Source organism: Podarcis melisellensis (genome assembly GCF_964234715.1).
Source record: "Podarcis melisellensis genome assembly, chromosome: W".
Classification (NCBI taxonomy): domain Eukaryota; kingdom Metazoa; phylum Chordata; class Lepidosauria; order Squamata; family Lacertidae; genus Podarcis; species Podarcis melisellensis.
Genome location: NC_138535.1, coordinates 9,856,468 through 9,884,451, shown reverse-complemented (window position 1 = coordinate 9,884,451; position 27,984 = coordinate 9,856,468). Strand labels below are relative to the sequence as shown.

Here is a 27,984-nt window from a genome sequence, read left to right as displayed (position 1 = left end):
CTGTTGTTTCAGTTCCACCCTTGGAACTGCCCGCCACTGGTTTCCCCAGTGTACCTCTCTGGTTGTCTGACTTCCAAGGAACGAGTGCATCAGCATTACCTTGGCTAGGGAATGTAGTATTATGCTTAGCAACTCCCTGTTGTGTCTTTGTCTCTGACTTAGACACAGCTTCAACCTGTCTTGAGTTGTTAACAATAGTAACACATGCAACAGCTGAGTTGGCAAACTCTTTTGAATACCTCTTGGGTGGTACACCCTTTGTAACTCTCTCGGACCTGCATATGAGGTGCTGATCCTCTCTGCTCACTGGTTCAGTCTCAGGACTCTTTGGAGAACCAGTTCCAATAGTAAACAGTGGTTCATCCTTCACCTGTGAAGGTCTAGCCATTGTGTGAGATTTCCTCTCAATGACTGTGTCAACTGAGCTCCTTGAGCTATCACTGTCGCTCTCAGTACCACTGTAATCAGTAAAATCATCATCATCATCTGAATTGTCCTCAGTGGGAAATGTGTGAACAATTACTCTCTCCTGTTCAGGAGCACTCTCTAGAAATTTTGTGAGAATCACCTGACCAGATTCAGACAAAATTACTCTGTAGAGACCCTTTTCATAACCCACAAAAATGCCTCTAGCATTCTTTACTCCACATGAACGTCCTGGGAAATTCTTCTTTCCCACAGATAGGCGCATCATGTGATGTCAACAATCTGGCGGTCTGCAGCGGTGATGTTTCCATATACTGACATCTCTGTCGCGGCACCTTGGTCCGAGCTCAAATCTCACAGGACCGCATATATTTCTTAATGTCCAACCGAACCCCTGGCCACCAGAAGGCCTGGGACAGTAGCTGCAGTGTTTTTGCGTACCCGCAATGTCTGGCGATTTGTGCGTCGTGGCACTGCTCAAGGACCTGGGTCCGGAGCAGCCCCTCCAGAATGTAGAGCCGGCTGTGATGGTACACACACCCATCCCGAACATCAAGCGGTGCACCCCCCGGTCCCGAAGGCACCAGGACGGTATCTAACCGGTTCTTGGCAAACAGATCCTGGCGCACAGCTAGGCAAACCTGTCCCTGAAAGTCCTGCTCCCAGGTTCCTTGGAGGAAATTGTTGTTTTTTTTAATTATATTTTTATTGGTTTACAAATAAAAAAAAGAAAAGAAAGTTGTACATTCAAACTTCTTAATTACCTCTTAATTCCATTTTTTTGACTTCCCTCAATTTGTCTGAACTTCCTTCATTTTATAACTTTTAACACAATCCTACTTATTGTTATTTATTCTGGTAGCTTCAATTTCATTGTTTATACTTATTATTAGATTTTCACATCACAGAGCTTCCTTAAAACTTACAAACGTAATCTGGTTATCACTTAGTTTTTGCAAATATTGAATAAACTTCTCCCAATCTTCTGTAAATCTTTGATCTTGTCAATTCCGAATCCTTCCTGTCATTCTGTCCAATTACGCATAGTCCATCATTTTGGCTCTCCAATTTTCTATCGTAGGCAGCTCCTCTTGTTTCCATTTCTGGGCCATCAATATTCTTGCTGCAGTCCCTGCGTATAAGAATAACTTCTTCTCTTTCTTGTTTATCTCATTCCCTGTAATACCTAGTAAAAACGCTTCTGGTTTCTTAGTAAATGTATATTTCAACATTTTCTTCAATTCATTATAAATCATTTCCCAGAAGCATTTTACCTTCTTGCACTCCCACCACATATGAAAAAAGTGCCTTCCTTTTCTTTACATTTCCAACATTTGTTACTTATCTTATACATTTTTGCTAACTTTACGGGGGTTATATACCATCGATACATCATCTTCATAACATTTTCTTTTATAGCAGTACATGCAGTAAATCTTAAACCATCTTTCCAAAGTCTTTCCCATTCCTCCATTTGTATATTATGTCCTATATCTTTGGCCCAATCAATCATCACAGATTTTACCTCCTCATCCTTCGTATACCATTCCAGCAATATCTTATACATTTTTGCTAAGATCTTACAGTCATTATTTAATATGTCAGTCTGAAATTTGGATTCTTTATCAGCAAAGCCCCTTTCATTTAAATCTTTTCTAAACATCTCATTCATTTGAAAAAAATGCAGACAGTCATTCACATGATTCTTAACTTCCTCAAATGGTCTCATTTTCCATTTTCCTTCACTTTTACATATTAATTTCTCATATGTTACCCAACCCCCTGTCATATTGACTTTCTTCACGCTCATCGCTTCCAGTGGTGATAATCAATAAGGAGTTTTTTGTTCCAACAGATTTTTGTATCTTTCCCATACTTCAATCAAGGACCTTCTTATAATATGATTTTCAAAACCTTTGTGGACCCGTTTCTTATGATACCACAAGTACGCGTGCCACCCAAATCTATTATCAAAACCTTCTAAGTCTAACACATCCGTATCTTGTAATTTTATCCATTCCTTTAACCAACAGAGGCAAGATGCTTCATAATATAATTTCAGGTCTGGCAGGGCGAAGCCTCCTCTTTCTTTTGCATCTGTTAAAATCTTAAATTTTATCCTCGGCTTCTTACCGGAGGATAAATTTTATCTGTTAAAATCTTAAATTTTATCCTCGGCTTCTTTCCGGCTTCTTTCCTTGGAGGAAATTGGTCGGGGTCAACATGGGCGCTGGCTCTGAACCGTCATCCTCGGAGCCCGAATCCCTCCGGGAGAGAGCGTCGGCCTTCTCGTTCTGGGCACTGGGACGATAGGTGACCTGGAAGTTAAAGCGCCTGAAGAGCAGGGCCCAGCGCGCTTGGCTTGGCTTGAGGCATTTCATGGCTTGGAAATGTTTGAGGTTCCGATGATCCGTGAGGAGCTGAACCGGGTGCTGGGCCCCTTCCAGCAAGTGATGCCATTCCTCGAACGCCACTTTAATGGCAAGGAGTTCACGGTCCCAAATATCATAATTCCGCTCCGCAGAAGTAAGCTGATGGGAGAAGAAAGCGCAGGGGTGAAGAAACTGCTGTGGCCCCTGCCTTTGAGACAGCACGGCCCCTATCGCCCGGTCTGAGGCGTCCGCCTCCAGCACAAAGGGGAGCTGTGAGTCTGGAAGGGCCAGGATGGGGGCAGAGGTAAAAGCCTCCTTCAGGAGCTTGAAGGCCTCTTGCGCAGCTGGCGTCCACTGGAACACGGCGTCCTTCAGGGCCAGGGCGCAGATAGGGGCAACCAGATGCAAAATTCTTTGAATGAAGTGGCGGTAGAAGTTGGCAAACCCGATGAACCATTTTACCCCCTTTACATCCCTGGGGGGGGCTCCAGTTCAGCACTGCCTGCACCTTTCAGGGGTCCATCTGGAGGCCTGTAGGGGAGATGATGTAACCCAGGAACTCCATGCACTCCTGGTGGAACGCACACTTTTCCAGCTTGGCATACAGCCGGTGCTGCCTAAGACGCTGCAGGACCAGACAGACATGCTGGTGATGCTCCTCTGGGGACCTTGAAAATATCAATACGTCATCCAAGTACACGACTGCTGTGGTTCTAGACAGTCAAGAGTTAACACTCCAGGAAGCCTTCTGATTCACTGGGTGCACTGCCTGTTAGTTTCTGTTTCCTCACTGAGCAGCTGCTTGCAGTCCCAGGACTGTTTACATTCCACAGAGTCCAGATACTGTTGGATTTTCACGGGAAAGGGAGACGGGATGTGATGTTACTGGTTTCCTGTTTCCTTTGTTCTTTTGTTTCCTTTGTTCAGTTGCTCTCTGCTTCTCACAGAGAGGAGATGTGTTTTTCTTTGCGCTCTGCATAGCTTAGTAATAAAGTATAGCAATGTAGCCCGTACCTGTCTCATCTTTCCACTGTGGCGTTGTGGCATTGTTTTAATGCTCTGCTGGGCTCAAAGGAAGATGAGCCTTATCAGCTCGGACGACCGGAGCTGAAATTCGAATACTGCCTACATGAGCCGGGCATTTTCCTTTGATCTGTCCTCTGTGGGGGCTGAGCTCTCTCTGGAGAGCAGTCTGAGAATATGGGCGAGGTAGTTTCGTTTTTGTTAGAGACAGGAAGCTGCGAACATGCACCTAGATTCTGTAGGTTTTCTTTTCTGTTTGTTATGCTTCTAAATAAAGAGTGATAGATTAGAAACACTGGTGTCGCACTGAGTTATTGAAGACACCACGTCAACACAGACAAGCCATTTTGTGCTGTGTGTGAACTCTGCTATTATCCGGCAACTGAGAAGAGTGGCAGCACACGAGTTGTAGCGTGTGGGTGCCACTGAAGTTTGTCAGAGTGCCAATAAATCAGATTTATTGCAGGGCCGTTGCAGCAGACTCAGTGGGTCAAAGGATTTGTGACCCAGAAACTTTAACAATGACCATGAATCGTTCCAGTAAGTCACGAAAAACATCATTTACGAAGTGCTGGAACGTGGCCGGCACATTGCACAGTCCAAAGGGCATGACCCGGTACTCAAACTGGCCGAACCGGGTTTGGAACACTGTTTTCCTCCTGGATCTGAACCAGGTTGTACGCCCCACATAGATCCAACTTAGTAAAAACCTTCGCATCCTGCAGCCTCTCAAACAATTCAGGAATTAACAGCAGGGGGTAGCGATTCTTGATGGTAACTTGGTTCAGCTTTCGGTAGTCGATACATGGACATAGCCTGCTGTACTTCTTTTTAACGAAGAAGATGGCGGTCCCAGCAGGGGACGTGGAGGGGTGAATGAAACCCCTGGCAAGGTTGTCGTCTAGGTACTCTCGAAGGGCCCCTAGCTAAGGAGCCGACAAGTCATAAATGCGGCCGAAGGGAATCTCTGCTCTGAGCTGCAAGTCGTTAGGGCAATCATAAGTCCGATGGGGTGGCAACACCTCTTTTTTATAATAGTTTTTATTAAGTTTTCCATTTTAACAATCCAATCCAATCACATTAAATATTCCAATTTATGCAAATACATATAATAAAGTCCAAATATTTTGCCAAATTATAAATTTTTGTTGGGGCTTCTCATGCTTCAAGTTCAGTGGGGTCCAATCATCTTATGTTTCTACTGCTTTGAGTGTCCAATAGTTCCTTCTTTAAATGTTCCTGCTGTTATCCTTCTTTCTTTCATAGCCTCTGAGTTGTTTCCACAGGCGAGCTGAAATGAGCAATAATATGCTTCTGTGTGAACTTTGTATGACTCTCTTTTTTTCCCTGCAGTTGGTAAGTCTTTTATTTGCAGTATGTCCTCACATCCTGGTGTTTATGTCAAATCAATCCAAAAGTCCTTCTCTAGTGGCAGACGCCATCTTCTCTCAATTCTGATGAAATAAAATCTAGGCGTTTGCTCATTAATTTTCTGAGACAGGTTGCACCAAACATTAGACTTTCCAGGGGAGGTTTGCCAAATCGGACTTGAAATACAGATATAATAACAAAGTAAGAGCTCGCCTCCCCCTGTGACTATTAATCTCTGCAACTCAGTCTGTCTCATAATGGTGGATCCCGATTAAAAGTGCGTCACAGAAGAGTCTTTTATCTTCTTCCAAGTATTTCAAAGAACAAAGGCTTTAGTTAATATTATTAATATTTATTAATATTATTATTTCCACACAGTTTATATTTTCCGATCTCACTTGGTATAAGTAATGTAGACGGTTCTTCGGGGGGGGGGCGTTGTTAGGTATTATCGTAGTAGAAAAAGAAAACGTTTTATCCCCCCTCCTTTCCATTCCATTCCAACATACAGGTTTAGATGTTATTCTTTGATGTTAGTTTTCTTCCTCCTGTCACTCTTGACACCTCAGTGGCTGTAGTTGGCAGATTAATTACCCTTTCTTCGCCCGAAGCATGTCCAAAATTCTTAAATCCAATCTTTTATCTTAAGAAATGGAACTTGAAGCGCTCACAGAGACAGCGTCCAGGAGCTCCGAACTCCCTCGAGGGCTTTCCATCCAGTGCCCCCACCCCCTCCTTCTTTACCAACTCAGGGGTGGTTTCTTGGCAGCCGCGGATGAGAACGCATCTTCCTTTCCACCGGGAAGAATTTGGGAGGCTGATTACTCCCATCTCAGCCTCTAAATTACCTCGTGGGAGATGGAGAGATGGTATTGTCGGCCATCTTCCAAGGCGCCCCTAGCGGAGCCCTGGGGGTGGCAACACCTCAGCCTCTTTCTTCTCGAATACGTCTGCCAAATCCTGGGAGTGCCAGCGTCCGGTGGCCCTGTCCTGTCTGGGGTGGTCCCATGCAAAGTGGAAGAAGTGGGGGCCAGTCGGTGGGGGTTCGCGGGTTCCGGCTGTGATGGAGGCAACACAGGGGGCTGGGCACAGACATCATGGCAGAAAGATGATGAGAAACACAGTGTCTGTTGAGCCCAGGAAATGGCGGGGTCATGCCAGACCAACCAGAGGCTCCCGAGGACCACTGAAAAAATGTGGGGTCTGAACCAGTTCAAATGTTAATAGTTCCTCTTCCGGAGGCGGCGCGAAACGGCAATGGCGGTCCTCTTCTGTTTCTGAAGAGGGGCTCCGCGGAAAAGGGTCGCTCGCTGCGGCATAGCGGTGACCCACTAAGAAAAACCACGGGCAGAGTGAGCTCGTGGCCGTGGGACTCGGCGGGCACCTGTAGCCCCCCCAGAAACGGAGAAGGAACCCCGTAAGGGGCTCCGGAACGTAGAAGGGGGAGCGGTGCTGTGAGTTCATCGCTCTTTCTGCGGAAGCGAAGCCGCGCGGCTACTGCTGATGAGCGCCGACCTTTCTTCTTGAAAAATCAGACTACAAGCAACATACCCGTGAGTAAGGGGTACTAAAATTTCGGGACTAAATCGTTAAATTTGGCTGAAAACGGGAGACGAGAAACAGGAAGTCCGTCTTCCGATTTTGCTTAAAAGATCAAAGCAAAGACTCTGAGAAGCGGGAAGCGCTTTAAAAGAACTGTAAAAAGTTGGGACTACTGTGCATCTGTTGAACTAGCCCTTAAGGGGAAAAAAAGGGAAACTTTTCTTGTTGAACTTGCTGGATTCTTAACTGGAACACTCCTCTCGTTTGTGGATTATAAGGATATAGAAAGATTAAAGAAACCAAGCCGCTGGGCTGCCAGATGAAAGAGAACTGTCAAACTGCGGAAACTGTAACTTGAAACTAGACTGTTACTTTGGAGCATTAGTGAGTAGACATTGTTGCAGGTACCCCCCTTTTTTTGGAAACTTTGTGACTTTAAAAAAGAGAGCTCTGGAGAACCTTCCTTTTGTATTGGGACTATAGGGATTTAGTATTGGAAGTGCAGGAACTTTAATGGCGGAAAAAGTTCCTTCTTTCTTCTGAACTTTTGTGGTGCTCCCCCTTGAGGATTGCGGAGTTATAGAGGCTTGGGAACTACATTTTATTTTGACTTTCTCCCGTTTGACTGTTTATATTCTGGACTTGTCTTTCCCATGGAACAATAGTCAGTTTGACCTTGAACAGAGGCAGGTGTGGAATGAGTGGCTCAGGGAAAACAAGAGCAGCCAAAGCAAAAGCAAAACAAACTGTACAACTTGTTCAAACAACTTTAACTCAACAACGTAGATCCAAAGTCCCAGCTGTGCTGGAAGCACAGAAGGGGGAAGTTGAACAGCTTGCAGCAGAAGATATGGCAACAGGAGGATCTGAAGCAGTATTGAAACAAATTTTGGAGCAACTGGCAATTTTAAATCAAAAGGTGGACAATCAATCAACAAAAATTGACCAAGCTACATCCTCGATTAGCAAATTGACAGACCAGGTTTCCCAGCATACACAGGCAATTGAAAACTTGCAAGGAGCAACGGCTGAAAATCATAAATTAGCTGAGGAAGCCAATCAAAAAGCAGAGCAAGCCAATAAGAAGGCTGAGGAGCTTAAAGGAGAAGTGAAACCTTTGCGTAAACAAATTGGTGAACAACAGGCCTATCTGTCAATGGTTGAACTGAAAAATCGGGAGAACAATCTCAGGCTGAGAGCTATCCCAGAACTTGAACAAGAAGATTTGAGTGGCTATTTGACATCTGAATTCTCTAAGTTCTGGGGTATAGAAGAAGATAAAGACTTTAAAATTCTAACTGCATTCAGACTGGGAAGATTGACAAGGAAAGACAGGTCCAGAGACTGTTTGCTTATTTTGAGATCAAGGGAAGAAAGAGATAAGATACTAGGCCTTCATTTTAAAAAATCACTTGAAATACAAGGTAAAAGGGCGGAAATCTACAGAGATATACCGAAACAGCTATTGGATCTTAGAGCCACTTATATAGAATTGACAAAACTGTTGAGATATAACGCAATCCCCTACAGGTGGGAGTTCCCACAAGGACTATCTTTTACCTACAAGGGAAAGAAGGTTAAAATTAAAACAACAGAAGACCAACAAAAGTTCTTGCACGACTACGGAGAAGACCTCCAAAAAGGAGCAGCAGCATCTTGGCCACCACCACTACCTGGACCAACACCGCCTGGAGCAGGACCAGCGCCTTTACCCCCGGGATCAGAGGAAAAGGAAGAGACCCCACTGTAGGACCAACAAATTAATTCAGGATGTCTCTGCAGCTACTTAGTTGGAATATAAATGGTGGAAATTCCCCGGAAAAAAGAAAAAGAGTATTTCATATTTTGAAAAAAGAACAATTGGACATTATTTGTTTGCAAGAAACTCATGTGACTAGGCTCCACAGGAAAGTGTTAATTAACAAAAGATTAGGCCAGGAATTTATTTCATCGGACAGAGTTAAGAAAAGAGGAGTGGTCATTTATGCAAAGGAGAGCCTATCACCGAAATTTCTATTCAAAGATGAACAAGGAAGAATTTTGACGATTGAAATTCAGACACAAGGAGAAAAATTTTTGATATTAGGAATATACGCACCAAACGACGGGAAATCAGAGTTTTTTAAGAAGCTGCATGAGATTATGCTGGACTATTTGGACTATACCAACATCATCATGATGGGAGATATGAATGGGGTCGTATCTACAAACATGGATAAGTCACAAAACCAAAACATAACAAAAGACGGCAGGCTACCAAAAACGTTCTTCGAACTAACTGACAATATGGACTTGATTGACATATGGAGGACAAAGAACCCCTTAGGTAAAGAAGGAACTTTCTTTTCTGAGCCCATTTGTCATGGACACGAATCGACCAAATATGGACAACTAGAGGACTGGCACCTAAGACTAGAAAAGTGGAAATCTGCCCAAAAACCTGCTCCGACCATAACGCTTTGAAAGTGGAATTGAGACTAACTCCAATCGGTTCCTTCAGATGGAAAATGAATGACACCTTATTAAGAGATCAGGAGATCGTGAAGAAGGCCCAAAAAACTTTAAAAGATTATTTTGAAATAAATTTGAATACTACGGTGGAAAAAAGAACAATCTGGGACGCAAGTAAAGCAGTTATGAGAGGGTTTCTGATACAACAAAATACGATTAAGAAAAGACTCTGGAATGAAAAGAAGGATAAGATATTGGAGAAAATAAAAGAAGGAGAGAGAAAATTAAGAATTAAGCCAAAATCGAAGGAGGTGCTGAGAGAAATCAAATTCCATCAAGCACAATATTCGAAATTGATAAACCAAGAGGTTGAATGGAAAATAAAACAAATGAAGCAAAGATCATTTGAATCAGCGAATAAATGTGGAAAACTGCTAGCATGGCAGTTAAAAAAGAGACAAAAATTAAATGCAGTTACAAATCTAGAGATTGAAGGGAGAACTATCCAGAAACCGGAAGAAATTAGAAAGTGTTTCCAGAGATATTTTAAAGAACTCTATGCTCAAGGGCCACAGAAAGAGTCTGAAGTGGATCAATTTTTAAAAATTAATGGACTATCAAAATTAACACAGGAAAAGAGAACAACCCTGAACTGTAAAATAACACAACAAGAAATTGAAGGTGCCATTCAGAATATGCAGCTAGGCAAATCTCCAGGCCCTGATGGACTTACTTCTAAATATTATAAGATTTTGAAAGACTATTTGATACAACCTTTGATGGAAGTTTGCAATCAGATCATGGAGGGGAAGAAGGCACCGGAAACGTGGAAAGAAGCCTTCATCACATTGATACCCAAATCGGAAACTGAAAAGACTCAACTTAAGAACTACCGTCCCATCTCACTCCTAAATGTGGATTACAAAATTTTTGCAGATATTTTGGCAAGTAGGCTTAAAAAAGTACTTAATGAAGTAATTCACAAGGATCAGGCTGGCTTTCTCCCTGGTAGACATTTGTTTGACAATACCAGGAACATTATAGATATATTGGAACTTTTACAAACAAATATCAATACGAGAGCAGTGCTGATTTTTATTGACGCGGAGAAAGCCTTTGACAATATTTCTTGGATGTTTATGAAGAAAAATTTGGAAGGGATGGGAGTGGGGCGGGGGTTTGAAAATGGAATAGAAGCAATCTACTCAGAGCAAAAAGCTAAATTGATAGTGAACAATGTGGTGACAGAGGAGTTCAAAATTGAAAAAGGGACACGACAGGGGTGCCCTCTATCCCCTCTTTTATTTATTTCAGTCCTGGAGGTGCTTTTGAATATGATTAGGAAGGACCGATTGGTACAAGGAATACAGGTCGGAGTGAAACAATATAAACTGAAAGCATTTGCAGATGACTTGGTTTTAACATTAGAGGAGCCAGAATCTAGTACAAAAAGAGTTTTAGAATTAATTTATGAATTTGGTCGGGTGGCGGGATTTAAGTTGAATAAGCAAAAAACTAAAGTTTTGGCTAAAAACTTGACATCTACAGAAGCAGAGGGGTTTCAGAAAGAGACGGAATTAAGTGTGGTTAAAAAAGTGAAATACCTAGGGGTTCACTTGACCTCCAAAAACTTGAATCTGTTCAAAGATAATTATGAAAAATGTTGGTTGGAAATTAAAAAAGATTTGGAAATTTGGTCAAGATTGAAACTTTCCTTGTTGGGTCGAATAGCAGCTATAAAAATGAATGTATTGCTGAAAATGTTATTTCTGTTCCAGGCCCTACAGATCGTGGACAGAGTGGAATGTTTTGGAAAGTGGCAGAAGGATATCTCTAAGTTTGTCTGGCAGGGCAAAAAGCCCCGAATAAAGTTTAAAATATTAACTGACTCGAAAGAAAGAGGGGGTTTTGCCCTGCCGGACTTGAGGCTATATTATGAATCTGCAGCCTTCTGCTGGTTGAAGGATTGGTTTCTGTTGGAAAACACTGATGTCCTGGATATGGAAGGGTTCGATAATGCTTTTGGCTGGCATGCATATTTGTGGTACAACAAGGTTAAAGTTCACAAATTGTTTAAAAATCATATTGTCAGAAGAGCAATATTTATGGTCTGGACAAAATATAAAGACTTATTAGAGAGTAAGACCCCGAGGTGGCTATCACCGGTGGAGGCCAAGGCTCGAAAAAGACTTAACATGGAGGCCTATTGGCCGAAATATTGGGAAATAATTGAAAAAATTGGAGACAATTGGAGGTTGCAGAGCTTGGAAAAATTAAGAAATAAGGTGCAAGATTGGTTACACTATGCTCAAATCCAAGAGGTTTTTAAAATAGATAAAAAGGTCGGGTTCCAGGTGGAAAAATCGAAACTAGAGACGGAATTGTTAGAACCAAAAACTAAGACACTTTCGAGAATGTATAATCTGCTGCTTAAATGGAACACACAGGACGAGATAGTTAAATCGGCCATGATAAAATGGGCACAGGATATTGGGCATAACATTATGTTTGAAGACTGGGAAAGGTTATGGAACACCGGAATGAAATTTACAGCATGTAATGCCTTGAAGGAAAACATTATGCGATCCGGTAATGGCGGATTCCCTCCGAGCTCCGGAGGGAATCGGCTCCGCAGAGGACGGGTCTTGCCGTGCCGGCGACACGGGGACCCTCAAAAACCGCAGGCGCTGAAGCCTGCGGACTTGGTGACTCGGTGGGCACCTTAAACGCCCTCCCCGACCCGCGAAGAGCCTTTTTAAAGGCTGCGGAGTGGACTGGGGTGCGGCGCGGTGCTGAGAGTCCATCGCTACCTCGGCGGAGCGAAGCCGCGAGCCATGGCCGGAGAGCGCTGTCTTCCTTCCTGAAATTTGGACTGAAACAAAGAACCCGTGAGTAAAACGAAAATTCGACACTAAAATTTTACCTTTGATTGGAGTACGACCGGGGGATGTGCTAAAAGGAAGTCCACACTCCCCCCCCCCACAAAAAGATTCAAGCAAGGAGAGGAGCACTAAGGTGGAAAGACTTTTGTGTTTAGAAAGACAACTTGCACGAATTGGATTAAAAGTTATTGTGCTGGAGAGGAGAGAGGAATATTAGAAGCTTTTGTGTAATCCCCCCCCCCATTCTGGACCCGGGAGTGTCCTGCGTGTGAGCCTGAGGAAAAAGAGAAAGAAAGTTTGACAGCTGTCAAAAGAGCTGTCAAACGGGCGATTAGAGGCTGGAACTGTGATATTTAGAAATTTCTTTTTGGATTAAAGGTGACATATTGTATCTGAACTGATTGGAAACAAAGTATTTTTGAACAACAAAGTAACGAATTGCTGGAAAAGAACTATTGGACTGGCAATCCCCCTGGAGGGAATAAAGGATACTGCAATGGCTGCAGAAGGAAAATTATGGGCAGAGATAGAAAGGATGTTTTTTCTCGTGGGAACTTTACAAGAGCAGACTGCAGATATGAGTAAACAACTTGTGACCTTGAATCTGAAATTGAGCAACTCTGCTGACGATACAAAGTTGGAAAAAAACCTGGCAGCCGGAAAAGAAGAGACAGCTTTGGAAATGGGGGGAAAAGAAGAAGAAGAAGAAGGAGAGGATGTTCAGATGGAAAGCACCAACCAAAAGCCTGCAGCTTTAGGAAACAAAGGAATTGAAGAAGAGGACCAGTGGACCGTAAATCTGCAAAAGGAGAGAAGGACAAAGGAAGAAGCCCCTGGAATATCTGGAATACCGGAATATAAAAAAATAAACAAACATGATTGGGACTTCTTCCTCAAGTTTGAATATGGGAGACTGGCAGACCCTTGGCAGCAATTGCTATTGACTGATTCGGTGGAAGGAAAGAACAAGCATGATTGGGACCTTTTCTTTAAGTTTGAGCATGGGAGATTGGCAGATCCTTGGCAGCAACTGCTACTGACTTTGGTGGAAGGAAAGAAGAGGGAACTTGGGACACAACTCCTTCGAGAACTGAAGGCCAATAAGCAACAAAACAGACGGAGAAAGACTAACTGGGGCTTGAGAGCCTCGGATGTGAGAAATCCGGGCTGAAACTGTTCTTTTAGAATAGTGATTTGGGAAGGGACAGAAACCAGGCCAGGGAGGGAGGGGGAGAGTAGAATAGTAAAAATTTATGATTTTTGTTCTTTTTAATTTTGATATAATTTGTTTAATAAAAAGGGAGGATTTCGTGGGAGAGAGGGTAGGTTGACCTTAGAGAAAGGAGCTAATGTCTAAAAATTGGATAAGTAAACTTGAGCCTAACAAGAGATGTTAAATACTAAGAACAGAGGATAACAATATAATAGAGAGAAGAGGAAATAACTTGCTGAATTAACTATTGAAATTGGAATGTGGGAAGGAGAGATGTGGGGAAGTCAAGGAAAGAGGGTAATGAAAATTATATATGTTTTGTTTTGTGTTTTGTGTTTGTGTGTGTGTTTGTCTACAAAAATGTGAAAATTCAATAAAAAATTTAAAAAAAAAAAATGAAGGAAAACATTATGAAAATGATATACCGGTGGTACATGACCCCAGTCAAGCTCGCTAAGATATATCACCTGTCTGACAATAAATGTTGGAAATGTAAGGAGGCTGAAGGGACATTCTTTCACCTCTGGTGGACCTGCCCAAAAGTGAAGGCTTTCTGGGAAGTGATCTACAATGAGTTAAAAAAGGTATTTAGGTATACCTTTCCCAAGAAACCAGAGGCCATCCTTCTGGGCATGGTGGACCAGAAAGTGTTAAAAAAGGACAGAACTTTCTTTATGTATGCTACTACAGCAGCAAGAATCCTCATTGCAAAGTACTGGAAGTCACAAGATTTACCCACGCTGGAGGAATGGCAGACGCAGTTGATGGACTATATGGAACTGGCCGAAATGACTGGCAGAATCCGAGACTTGGGAGAGGAAACAATGGAAGAGGACTGGAAAAAATTTAAGGACTATTTGCAAAAACATTATAAGCTGTATGAATGTTAAGAAAAATGCATGATTAGGAAAATTTAGCTTCAGTAACTTGATGATGTGAATTCAGAATTAAGGTATAAGAAAGAAGAGGCGGAATCATGAAATAATTTTATCATGTTTATTTTAAGTATATAAGAATTGGGATACAAAACATGAACTTAGAAACATGATAAATTGAAAGTTACAATAAGCTATGAAACAAGGTAACAAATTGCTGACGTTTTTATTACAAAGAACGCAGGGTTTGGAGGATGTGGGGAAGTCTAGTTGGATTGTTAAAAAAAAATTATGGAAAGTTGGATTTTTTATATATTTCTTTTTCTCTTTGTTCTTTTTCTTTTTTTCCTAAGCTTTATATCTTTGTCTGTAAGAAAAGAAACTCAATAAAATATTATTTTAAAAAAAAAAATGTTAATAGTTCCTGGTGCCGGCGTGCCACCAACATGGCCAGTGGGCAGGTGTCATGGGTAATGGGTCTCAGTGAGGGGGTCCCGTCCAGGCCAACCACTGGAACAGGTGATGCTTTTACTATAGATGGTACCTGGTACTTCTCGGTGACACTGATGTCCATGAAGACGCCAGAGGCTCCAGAATCTGCGGATAGGGAGCAGGAAATGGGGGGCGCAGCGACTGGGCCCCGGCTGAGCCCCTCCTAGCACAGCCGGGACTTTTCGTTTCCCGGCGTCAACCTCTTTGCCGGGCACCCTGACACGAAATTGCCTCCCTCTCCGCAGTACAAACACAGTCCCAGGGCCCAACTCTGGCTTTTCTCTTGACTGGAGAGAGAGCAGCAGGCCGCACCCACTTGCATGGGCTCCTCCTCTAGCCCCACCGCCGCATTGGGCTCTGGGGGCCCCCTCGAGCGGCGCTCGGAATCACTCTCAGACAGGCGCGTATCAATGTTAATACAAAGTGTGATAAAGTCTGTCAGGGCTGCTGGGGGGGGGGTCGCTCGCACCAATTCGTCTTTGAGGCATGGATGAAGTTCCTGGTGGAAGTGGAACTTGTTAGGAAATCTCGTGCCATGTCAGAGGAATGTGCCACTCTCCAGGCACCCGGCTTGATTTCCTTGTTGACCTCCCCGTCTGCGACTCCCGGCAGGATACAGGCGAGGTCTCTATCGGCGATCCTCCTCAACGTGAGAAGAACACACCACTCCTCCCTCCTCCCTGCCTTCCCCAGGGAGGGGAAAGAGACAGACAGAAATGTATTTACATGCCTTTATTTCTGTCTTTGCAGCAGTACAGAAAAACACATCTGCACTCTCCAAACACCAACAGTAGAGAGAGAGACTCCACCCCTGTACGTCCAGTACAGGTCAGATGACACTCTGAGCTAACATCCGGCGCTCAGTACAGTGAATAGACTGTCCCTTTGTTCCCACGGCACAGTCCCAAACATCAACATCCTGTTTGGCTTTCCAGCCAGCTGCAGCTCGCTGCTGCATTGCTCCTTTTTCGTAACATCCTCCCCCAAAAGAATCAATGCGTGTTGCGAGCAAAGCGTGATCCAGAGAAGAAAACAAACAGTTGTTATACATATAACACTCCCCTGTTGTTTCAGTTCCACCCTTGGAACTGCCCGCCACTGGTTTCCCCAGTGTACCTCTCTGGTTGTTAGGCTTCCAAGGAATGAGTGCATCTGCATTACCTTGGCTAGCTACTCTCTGTTGTGCCTTTGTCTCTGACTTAGACACAGTTTCAACCTTTCCTCGGTTGTGTACAACAGCAACACATGCAACAGCTAAGTTGACAAACTCTTTTGAATACCTCTTGGGTGGTACACCCTTTGTAACTCTCTCAGACTGATCCTCTCTGCTCTCTGGTTCAGTCTCCGGACTCTTTGGAGAACCAGTACCAATGGTAAACAGTGGTTCGTCCTCCACCTGTGAGGGTCTAGCCATTATGTGAGATTTCCTCTCAATGACTGTGTCAACTGAGCTCCTTGAGCTACTACTGTCGCTCTCAGTACCACTGTAATCAGTAAAATCATCATCATCATCTGAATTGTCCTCTGTGGGAAATGTGTGAACAATTACTCTCTCCTGTTCAGGAGCACTCTCTAGAAATTTTGTGAGAATCACCTGACCAGATTCAGACAAAATTACTCTGTAGAGACCCTTTTCATATCCCACAAAAATGCCTCTAGCATTCTTTACTCCACCTGGAGCTTCTGTCCTCACATGAGACCCATGCTAATAATAACGGGCAGCTTCATTCCACAGGGTGTCCTCAGCCCACCAACGGAACTCTGCGGCGTACTCAGTAACCGAGCGAGCACCCTGCCGGAGGTTCTGCAGGGCCATCTCAGCGGTCTGGGCACGGTTCAGCTCCCCAAACATGCCCTCCAGGGTGATGATAAAGTAGTCTAGATTCCCCAGCAGGGGGTTGTTGGCCTCAAGATATGGAGTAACCCAGGAAGGTGCCGGACCCACAAGCAGGCTAACCTTGAAGCACACCTGGCTCCGTGGAGTGGGAAAGTCTGTAGTGCAGGTGGCAAACATCAGCCGGCACTGGCTCACAAAACCCTGAAGGGATTAAGTTTGAGAACCAAGGTTTAGTGAAGTTTCTAATGTTTAATGCTGTATTGTGTTTTTAATTATTATTATTATTATTAGGTATCACTGTACTCAACTTGCCTTGTGACAGCCCAGTTCCATGATGCTAGGAGCATGGGCAAATCCCACTCGCCATTGCAGTAGCATGGGTCACACTAGACCTGTAGGGGTTGCTGTGCTAATACAGTGGTCCCTTGGTTCTCAAACTGAATCCGTTTTGGAAGTCTGTTCCAAAACCAAAGCATTCCAAAACCAAGGCGCGCTTTGCCAGAGAGAGGAATACAAAACGGATTCATCTGTTCCAAATTTTGAAAAACAACCGCTGAAACAGCCATTGAACATGAATTTTACTCTTTAACGAGACCATGGATCCGTAGCACGAAAGCAATCATCAATGTACTGTACTATAAAAGAAATAAGACAGTATGGTAGATGATAAAAATTAAAATTATCGTACTTTTCTGTGTATAAGACTAGGTATTTTTACTAGAAAATTCATGTAAAAAATTGGGGGGTAGTCCTATACACGGATACAATCTGTGCTGGTCCCGGGGGGAGGTTACCGTGAGGCGTGGTGAGAGACCGGTCCTGGGCCGAGGGTCTGGAGACTATCCACCAAGGGCGAGGCGGGGTCCAAAGCGAGGAGCCGGGCAAGGTCGGGAACTCTGGAAGAACAGGTCTGGGTGCTGGCAGAAACAGGTTTCCAACGACGTTGCTCCCGCAACCTGGGACCGGGCTGACTGGCCTTTATCTTCTCTGAGGCCAGGGACGGTCCCGGCCCACAGGTGACCTGTCTCTCCTGGCCTTAAGGCTAGCACTCCTCCTAAGAGAACCCAGTTCCCTCTGCCTCTCTGCCCTGAGCCTCTGCAGCTCAGGAGAGGCGGGAGGGTTACTGGACCCAGGGGGAGGCTCACCTTCCCCTGACAGGGCTGGGAGAGGCGCACCTGCAGGCAATGGGTCCTCAATCACCTCCGGAGCCAGAGTGGATTCATCTGGTGTCTGCTCCTGAGGATCCGGTACAGGTGCAGGAGCTTCAGATTCAAGGCCCTGCCCCGACTCAGCTGGCCCTAGAGGCGGGGACACCTGTGCAGGCTGGGATTCCTCCGGTTCCTTCCAGCTGTGTTTTTAGGGTATGAGAAGTATGTGAATTCCTTCTTAAATGGATTTTGAGTTCTCCATACATCGTCTATACTCAACATTTCTGTTAACTGAAAGAAAGTTGTTGGTAATTTCATTTGTTTCCTTTTTGGGGTCTTTTTAGTTCTGTCCAGATCTGGGGCTACCACCCCATTCTGGTCCCCTAATAATATAATCTTTTCTCCCACATACTCCAATAGTTTCCCTTCTAAGGTTTGGTAAAACTCACTCTTCTTCTCATTTGGAGCATATATACCAATGGCTATAATCCTTTCTCCTTGTACATTTATTTCTATCACTACTACTCTTCATTGTGAGTCTTTAAAGATCAATTTTGGTTCCAAATAGGATTTAGCGTAAATTACAATTACAAAAAAATAAAAATAAAAATCCACAGTCACACAATCCATCCATCTATCAGTAGCTAAAGTCATTGTTTGGATGCGGGGCTTTGATCCATTTCCTCAGTCACACAATCAATCCAACAGGAACTGAACTGGGTTCTGCACAGTCACAAAAACAAATGAACCAAAAAAACCTTAAAAAAACAAACTGCCAAATAGAGCAAAAACCAAAGCACCAAACTCCATCTGTTCCGGAATTCCGTTGGACTTCTGAAATGTTCAAAAGCCAAGGCGCGGCTTCTAATTGGTACAGGCGCCCCGGAAACAATCGCCGACAGCTGCGTCGGACGTCCAGCTTCCAAAAAACGTCCAGAAACCGGAACGCTTCCTTCCGGGCTTTTGCCGTTTAAGAACCAAGGTACCACTGTACTGCAGCTAGACCTGCTGCTGGTAATTTGAAAAATTGTGTTCTTTCTGGGACACTGGTGGAGATCCCTTGTGGGAACAATATTGGGCCTGTATGCCAAGGAGGTACAATTCACATACCTACACGGCAGTCAATTTTGCCCGGATTCTATTTGATTCTATAAGAAGCTGGAATGCCTTCCCTCATACCCCTATCCCCCCACTACATTGCATTTCAAACACAGCTGCTCTGTTGTTTTCTTAAAGTCCTGCACATCATGCACCCACTGTTGACTTTTCTTACATTTATTTTATTATGATGTGTGCTTCCACTTCCGCACGCCAGCCTCCCGAGGAAATTGCACAGTACAAAACATGAGTAGGCAAACTAAGGTCTGTGGGGCAGATCCGGTCCCATCTCCTTCTCAATCCGGCCCTTGGACGGTCCAGGAATCAGCGTGTTTTGACATGAGTAGAATGTGCCCTTTTATTTAAAATGCACCTCTGGGTGATTTGTGGGGTATAGGAATTTGTTCTTCCCCCGCCCCCTTCAAAATCTAGTCCGGCCCCCCACAAGGTCTGAGGGACAGTGGACCAGCCCCCAGCTGAAAAAGTTTGCTGACCCCTGGTTTAGAGTCTCTCCTTTCCTTCTCTCTCTGTCTTCTTTCCCCACCTGCTTTCTCCCTCAGTGATCTGTTTGCCCTGCCAAATTCCCAACTTTGCAGAATCTCCCCTCTATCCCTGTTCAGCTCCCAGAAGCGCTGTCAGTTCCCCGGCCCACATGCCCAAAGTTCCCATGTGCCGCTGCAGCACGGACCGACTGAAGGCGGCCGCCTCTCTGCCAGGAAACATCTCGCCAGAAACGGCACAGGTGGGTCGGCTGCATTTGGGTTCCGGGCAGGTTGTTGGTTTAATAAAAATACCAATGGCTTCCTCAAAGCTGATGGATCTCTTGATAGTTTTGATAGGATGATAACAGCACTTCTCTCACAGCAGTTTTAAGGATGATGTTCCAGATACTATTAATGGTACAGGCCTGTTTCTGAACATTGATTTCTATTTTTGTTTTTTGTTTTTTTAAATAATATTTATTAAGGTTTCAAATGATTACAGAAATAAAGACAAAGAAAAAAGAAAAAACAGTAAAAAAGATACAATAAAAAAAGAAAAAAGAAATCAATCTTTCCATACCTTATCTTTCATCTGCTTGTTTCCTTGACCTCCTCACACCTCCCTTTTTTGTATTCTAGTTCAAAAGTTATTTCAGCAAGTCCTTACCCTTTTTGCTTTTATCTTAATATTTTATCATAATATATTATGGCTTTACATTTTCACATGTTAACAATCCATTTTTACGTACCCCTTAAAAACATTACCGCTAAAACCACATAACTTCATTCCAGCATCCCTCTAACATTCCTTAATTTTACAGTGTTTCTGTAAGTAGTCTTTAAATTTCTTCCAGTCTTCTTCTACCGACTCTTCTCCCTGGTCTCGGATTCTGCCAGTCATTTCTGCCAGTTCCATGTAGTCCATCACTTTCATATGCCATTCTTCCCAGGTGGGTAGATCTTGTGTCTTCCAATACTTTGCAATGAGTATTCTTGCTGCTGTTGTTGCATACATAAAGAAAGTTCTATCCTTCTTTGACACCAATTGGCCGACCATGCCCAGGAGAAAGGCCTCTGGTTTCTTCAAAAAGGTATATTTAAATACCTTTTTCATTTCATTATAGATCATCTCCCAGAAAGCCTTAATCCTTGGGCACGTCCACCAAAGGTGAGAGAATGTACTTTCATTTTCTTTACATTTCCAACACTTATTATTGGGCAAATGATATATTTTTGCAAGCTTGACTGGTGTCATGTACCACCTGTATATCATTTTCATAATATTCTCTCTTAAGGCATTACATGCCGTAAATTTCATACCTGTGGTCCATAACTGTTCCCAGTCAGCAAACATAATGTTATGTCCAACATCTTGTGCCCATTTTATCATAGCAGATTTCACCATTTCATCCTGAGTATTCCATTTCAGCAGCAAGTTATACATTCTTGATAGTATCTTAGCTTTGGGATCTAACAGTTCTGTTTCTAATTTTGATTTTTCCACCTGGAAGCCAATTTTCTTGTCCAGATTGTAAGCCTCCCTTATTTGATAATAATGAAGCCAATCTCGCACTTTATCTTTTAGTTTCTCAAAGCTCTGCAATTTCAATTTATCTCCTTCTTGTTCCAAAATCTCCCAATATTTCGGCCATTTGGCCTCCATATTAAGCTTTTTCTGAGCCTTCGCTTCCATCGGTGACAACCACCTTGGGGTTTTACTTTCAAGTAGATCTTTATATCTTATCCAAACATTAAACAATGCTTACCTGACAATATGGTTTTTAAATGCTTTGTGTGCTTTGACCTTATCATACCACAAGTATGCATGCCACCCAAATACATTATTAAAGCCTTCTAAATCCAAAATGTCTGTGTTCTCAAGAAGCAGCCATTCTTTCAGCCAGCAAAATGCAGCTGATTCATAGTAAAGTTTAAGGTCTGGCAGGGCAAATCCACCTCTTTCCTTTGCATCAGTTAGTATTTTAAATTTTATTCTGGGCTTCTTGCCCTGCCAGACAAATCTAGAAATATCTCTCTGCCACTTCTTGAAACAGTCCATTTTGTCCAAAATCTGCAATGATTGAAACAAAAACAACATTCTTGGCAATACATTCATTTTTATAGCAGCAATACGGCCTAGCAAGGAAAGCTTCAGATTTGACCATATTTCTAAATCCTTTTTGACTTCTGACCAGCATTTTTCATAGTTGTCTTTGAATAAATTCATATTCTTAGCAGTCATATTAACCCCCAGTCATATTAAACCTGTCTCTTTCTGAAACCTCTCTTTCTCAATCTCAGTTAGATTTTTCTCTAAAACCTTGGTTTTAAACTTGTTCAACTTAAATCCTGCAACCTGACCAAATTCTTGAATCAGTTCAAGTACTCTTTTAGTGCTAGATTCTGGCTCCTGTAGTGTCAATACTAAATCATCTGCAAATGCTTTCAATTTGTACTGTTTAGCTCCGACTTGTATACCTTTAACCAATTGGTCCCTTCTAATCATATTTAGGAGTACCTCCAGGACCAAGATAAAAAGCAATGGGGAAATTGGGCAACCTTGTCGTGTCCCTTTCTCTATCTTAAATTCCTCCATCACCACATTATTAACAATTAGTTTAGCCTTTTGTTCTGAATAAATTGCACCTATACCATTTCCAAAACCTTGACCAACCCCCATCCCCTGAAGATTTTTCTTCATAAAACTCCAAGAAATGTTGTCAAAAGCTTTCTCCGCATCTACAAATATCAAAACTGCTTCAGTATTAATATTAACTTGTAATTTTTCTAAGATATTATTTATGTTTCTCGTATTGTCAGACAAGTGTCTGCCCGGGAGAAAGCCAGCTTGGTCTTTATGTATCTCTTCCGCTAGTACTTTTTTTAGTCTTTTGGCCAAAATATCTGCAAAAATTTTATAATCCACATTGAGCAGCGATATGGGGCGGTAGTTCTTAAGTTGTGTCTTCTCGGACTCAGTTTTCGGTATAAGTGTAATATATGAATGAATGAATGAATGAATGAATGAATAAGTATAGTATAAGTGTAATATAAGCTTCCTTCCACGACTCTGGTGCTTCCCCCCCCTCCAAAATTCCATTACAAACTTCCTTTAGTGGTTGAATTATCCACTCTTTCAAGGATCTATAGTATTTTGCAGTTAAACCATCCGGCCCTGGAGATTTACCCAGTTGCATATTCTGTATGGCACCTTCTACCTTCTGTTCCGTAATTTTATAGTTCAACATTAGTTTGCTTTCTTGAGAGATTTTTTGTAATCCATTTGTTTTCAGAAATTGATCTATGTCAATCTCTTTCTGTGGCCCTTGTGTATATAGTTGTTTAAAATATCTCTGGAAACATTTTCTGATCTCCACTGGAGTCTGTATATTCTTTCTTTCCACTTCCAAATTTGTAATGGTGTTAAGTTTTTGTCTTTTTTTCATTTGCCAGGTGTCAGGAAATTGCCATCGGAAGAACAGGTGGCGGAAGGGCTCCAGGAGAATAGGAGAGACTCTGCAGCAGAAGAGGGAACCAGTAGGGGGGGAGCAGGAGCTCCAAGGGGAAGGGAATCGGAGGAGAGGCTCTGGGACACTTCCAGTGAGAACAGCGAAGAGGTATCAAGGCCCCCTTTAGGAACCCTCGCCGGAAACTGTCACGCAGGGAATCCAGGAGACGTGTTTCCGTTAAGCAGCTTTTATGCTGGAAGCGTTTCCGCAGGCGCCCACTGTCGGATTCTACCAGCGACTGACGGAGCCATGTCAAAGGGCTCCGCTCAAGGCAGAGCTTTGCTACGCTGAGCAAACTCTGAGGGACCAACCCTTTTACGCACAAGTAGCTCATTGTCCCATCACAGCAATCCGACAGTCCCTGAAAGCGCTTGTGCAAGGAGAGGCATCATGAGCAACCCAGCCGGAGCCGGAGATGGGGGAGCAGCTGCAGCCGTTCCAAGCCTGGAAGAAAGGTACAGGATGTTGGAGGTTCAGTTAGCCATGCAAACGGCTAGGCTTGAGGAGAGGAGGGCTCAAGATGCAGAGAAGGGAAAGGCCACCCAAGTCTCAAGGAAGGTGCCAGGACTGGTGCAGAAATTTGGGGGTGATCCCAGGAACTATCAAGCCTTTAGGACAGAAATGCAATATGCCCTTAATCTGCAGTTTGATGACTTTCCTGATGAGGAATCAAGGGTGGCGTTTGTGATTGGCCATCTAGAAAGGGGGGCGAGAGACTGGGTGAGACCCCTGATGGCAGCCAATAACGAAGTCCTAAAGGACACAAGGAAGTTTTTTCGCGCCATGGATCTGATGTTCTCCAGTGAGATTGAGCAGGGAGTGGCGCGCAGACAGCTAATGGCGTGTAAGCAAGGGAGCCGATCTGTCCGTGAGTACTGGACTGAGTTCACCATGTTGATTCATAAATTAAGTTGGGATTTGTCGGCGGAACCGATACAAATGCTTTTCGAAGAAGGATTATCTCCAGCAGTAAAAGACGAACTTTCCCGGGCGCCCAGGGCGGAGTCTATGGACCAGCTGACTAAATCCGCGCTGGCCATAGGAGCACGGCAGGAGGCTAGAGCCTTGGAGAAGTGGGAGGGGAAAGAGGACCGTTGGAGAGATTTCCGCATTCCCGAGATTCCAGAGCAGACTTCCCCGCCAGCAGAGCCGATGGAAATTGGAACAGCGCGCGCGCGCACAGTTTCAAACCCCAGTGAAGGGCGGAAGAAGGAGGGGAAAGGCGCCAAGAAATGTTTTCTCTGCCAACAGCCAGGTCACTTTGCCAGAGTTTGTCCTCAAAGAAAGGAATGGCAAGGAATGGCGGGAGCTGTTGGGGAGGAGGCGGAGGGAGCCCAGGAACCACCAAGACCAGCGCTAGTAATAGAGGTATTGCTAGAACTGTCAAACGGACACCCGCTAAAGGTTAAGGCGCTATTGGACTCAGGCAGCTCCTGCAACTTTATGAGTAAGGAGTTTGCAGCCGCACACCAGATACAAACCATCCCCTTAAATAACCCGCTGCAGGTGACCACGATTGATGGGAGGGCGCTGTTGGGAGGAGAAGTTAACCAGCAGACTGTTCCCATGACGATGAGGGTGGCACGACACACGGAACTAATAGTGATTAATATAGCCACCTTGGGGGGAGCGCCCATTATTTTGGGGATGAGCTGGCTAGCGCTGCATGATCTGCTCATGGGATGGCACCAGAGAGTGGTTTCCTTTGGGTCAGCGCATTGTCTGGCACATTGCACGGAAAGGGGGAGCCAAGTAGGTACCCAGGCCACGTTAGCAAAGATAGAAGTTACAGACCAAGGAAGGGTACCACGACAATACGCCGATTTGGCTGACGTCTTCAGCGAAAGGGAAGCAAATAAACTACCCCCGCACAGACCCTTTGACTGCCAAATCAACTTACTCCCAGGAGCACAATTGCCAGTGGGCAAGGTCTATGCAATGTCAGACAGGGAGATGCAGGAGTTAAGGGAGTTTATTGACAAGAACCTCAAGCGTGGGTTCATCAGAGAGTCACGGGCAGTGGGGGGTAGCCCAGTGTTCTTTGTGGACAAAAAAAATGCAGATAAACCGAGACTGGTCGTGGACTTCCGGGCCCTGAACGCAGTGTCCGAACCAGTGGCTTTCCCTATGCCCAGAATCGATGACATTCTGACCCGGGTGAGAAAAGGGAAATTTTTTACCAAGCTGGACCTAAGGGGCGCGTACAATTTAATACGTATGAGAAAGGGAGATGAGTGGAAAACCACTATGTTCACCCCTTTAGGGGCCTTTGAATATCTCGTTATGCCCTTCGGCCTCCAGGGGGGGTCGGCCGTTTTTCAATCGTTCATGAATCACGTCCTAGGGCCATTGCTTTACAAGAACTGCGCTGCGTTCTTAGATGATGTACTAGTGTACTCAGAGGATGAAGAGCAGCATGTGCGGGATGTACGAGAGGTACTGAGCAGACTGCAAGAAAACCAGCTGTGGGTGAAACTGGAGAAGTGTCAGTTTCACACCAGAGAAGTGGAATTCCTGGGGTACCGGTTCTCAGACAAGGGGTTGGCCATGGATCCTAGCAAGGTGCAAGCGGTACTGGAATGGAAACCACCGAAGACTAAGAAAGATGTGCAAAGGTTTTTGGGGTTCGGAAACTTCTATCGGAAGTTCATCAAGAACTTTGCCCACTTAACAGCCCCCATCACGGATTGCCTCAGCAGTAAGAAGAAATTTGTCTGGACGGAAGAAGCGCAGCGAGCGTTCGAAAGTTTAAAGAGGGTGTTTGCTTCGGAAGAACAACTCTTACACGTGGATCTGCAACAGCCGATGAGAGTGGAGACCGACGCGTCAGACAGAGCGGTGGGTGCCGTACTCCTACAGCCGGGAAAGGATACGTCAGAAGGGAGACCGTGTGCCTTTTTCTCGAGGAAGTTGAACAAATCAGAGAGGAACTATACCGTGTACGACAGAGAATTACTCGCCATCCATGAAGCGTTCAAGAGATGGCGACACCTGCTGATTGGGGCGCAACACAAGGTCCAAGTGCGGACAGACCACAAAAATCTAGAATACTGGAGAACAGCCCGAGTACTGAACCAGAGACAAGTGAGATGGGCGCAAGAGTTCTCCAAGTTCAATTTTGAAATTCGCTACGTGCCAGGCGCAGAGAATGTCAGAGCGGACGCTCTTTCCCGAAAACCTGAGTACTTGGAGGGGGAGGGAGCGGCGGAAGAAAGACACATCATCCCTGAGGACCACTGGGTTTGTGGGGCAGCATTGGTGGGGCAAAGAGAACTGATAGAGGGTACTGAGAACGATGAATATGCCCAAGAAAAGCTTAGGGAACTCAGGGAAACAGGGGAGAACACAGGGGGTTTTGAGGAAAAGAATGGAAAGCTGTATTACAAAGGGGCACTCTACATACCAGATGGGGAACTAAGAGGGCGAGTGCTCAAACAGTTACACGATAGCCCCACGGCGGGGCACTTCGGGCAGCACAAGACCATGTGGTTGGTTACCAGGGAGTTTTGGTGGCCCAAGGTGAGGGAAGACGTGCGGGAGTACCGGTATGTCCGGGGGTGCGACAGGTGCCAGAGAGCTAAAGGAGAGAGGCTGGCGCCAGCGGGGTTATTAGAACCCTTACCCACACCAGAAAGGCCATGGGAGATGGTATCCATAGATTTTATGACAGATCTACCGAAATCCAAAGGGAAAACAGCTGTCATGGTGGTAGTAGATCTACTAACTAAGATGTGCCATTTTATAGCTTGTTCACACGCAGTCACAGCGGAAGAAACCGCAAGGTTGTTTGTAAAGCATATTTTCAGGTTGCATGGCGCCCCCTTGAGGGTTTTAAGTGACCGAGGGAAACAATTTACTTCCAGGTTCTGGAGGAAGCTAATGAGCTTGCTGCACGTGGAGGTAAGTTTTTCCACCGCCAGACACCCAGAAACAAATGGGCAGGCAGAAAGGGCAAACGGGGTTTTGCAACAATACCTGAGGTGCTATGTAAAAGACAGAGAAAATGATTGGGTAGATAAGTTACCTCTGGCAGAATTTGCCTACAACAACGCAGAGAACGTGTCCACAGGGATGAGTCCCTTTCTGGCCAATTATGGGTGTCACCCCCGAGCATTTCCAGGAGAAGGAGGGGAGAGCTGGAGTGTACCGGCGGCGGAACATTTTGTGGAAGAGATGGAAGCAATCCATCGGCAGCTCCAACTCAACTTGGAGAAAGCCAAGGAAGAATATAAGAAGCAAGCAGACAGAAATAGAAGGGAAGGTGAAACCATAAGGGTGGGAAACCGGGTGTGGCTATCCACCCAAGGGCTGCCGTTCAAGGGAGGGTGTAAGAAATTGAGACCCAAACGGTTGGGACCCTTTGAGGTCATACAACAGGTTAACCCAGTAGCATTTAAACTCAGATTGCCCAGTCACATGAAACTGCCCTCAGTATTTCACAGATCATTACTGTCGCCGTACCGAGAGGGACGGGAGTGGGGGGAACGTGAGAGGGAGGTCACCCAAACACCCGTCATAGAAGAGAGAGAACGCAACATGGAAGTGGCAGGAATCATCGATTCCAGGTGGAAGGGGAATCAGGTGGAATACTTGGTAGAATGGGAGGGGGAGGAAGAGTCAGAAAACACGTGGGTGCCGGCAGAAGAGGTCCATGACGAGGTTTTAATAGAAACGTTCCATCGGCGTTTCCCAAGAAAACCGCAGCCTGTGGCGCGATTTAGGAGGGAACACTTCGGAACCACCGATGAGGAAGGGGTGTTTGAAGGGTTCCCAGAGTCAGGGGTTGAGGAAGCAGCATACTCAGACGAAGAAGAGGAAGAAGGGGAAGGAGACGGAAGGCAGTGGCTAGAAGTGTTTGAATCCTCTGATGACGAGGAGAGCTCCTTCCGAGTCTTTCCAGCCTCACCGCCTGCAGGAGAGGAGGCGGGAGGAGGGGGGCCTGGGGGGGGAGGTGGATGTCAGGAAATTGCCATCGGAAGAACAGGTGGCGGAAAGGCTCCAGGAGAATAGGAGAGACTCTGCAGCAGAAGAGGGAACCAGTAGGGGGGGAGCAGGAGCTCCAAGGGGAAGGGAATCGGAGGAGAGGCTCTGGGACACTTCCAGTGAGAACAGCGAAGAGGTATCAAGGCCCCCTTTAGGAACCCCCACCCCTCGCCGGAAACTGTCACGCAGGGAATCCAGGAGACGTGTTTCCGTTAAGCAGCTTTTATGCTGGAAGCGTTTCCGCAGGCGCCCACTGTCGGATTCTACCAGCGACTGACGG

The 27,984-nt window shown here is 44.8% G+C and overlaps 1 pseudogene across 1 annotated transcript in view; it reads left to right on the top strand.

The window, feature by feature from the left end:
- The window catches only part of LOC309361214 (ensconsin-like), a 225,524-nt pseudogene that overhangs the window by 109,702 nt on the left and 87,838 nt on the right, over window positions 1-27,984 (top strand). Inside the window, exon 8 of the transcript XR_014173427.1 lies at window positions 19,351-19,472. The product of XR_014173427.1 is annotated as an ensconsin-like (transcript). The remainder of the gene's footprint in view (window positions 1-19,350; window positions 19,473-27,984) is intronic.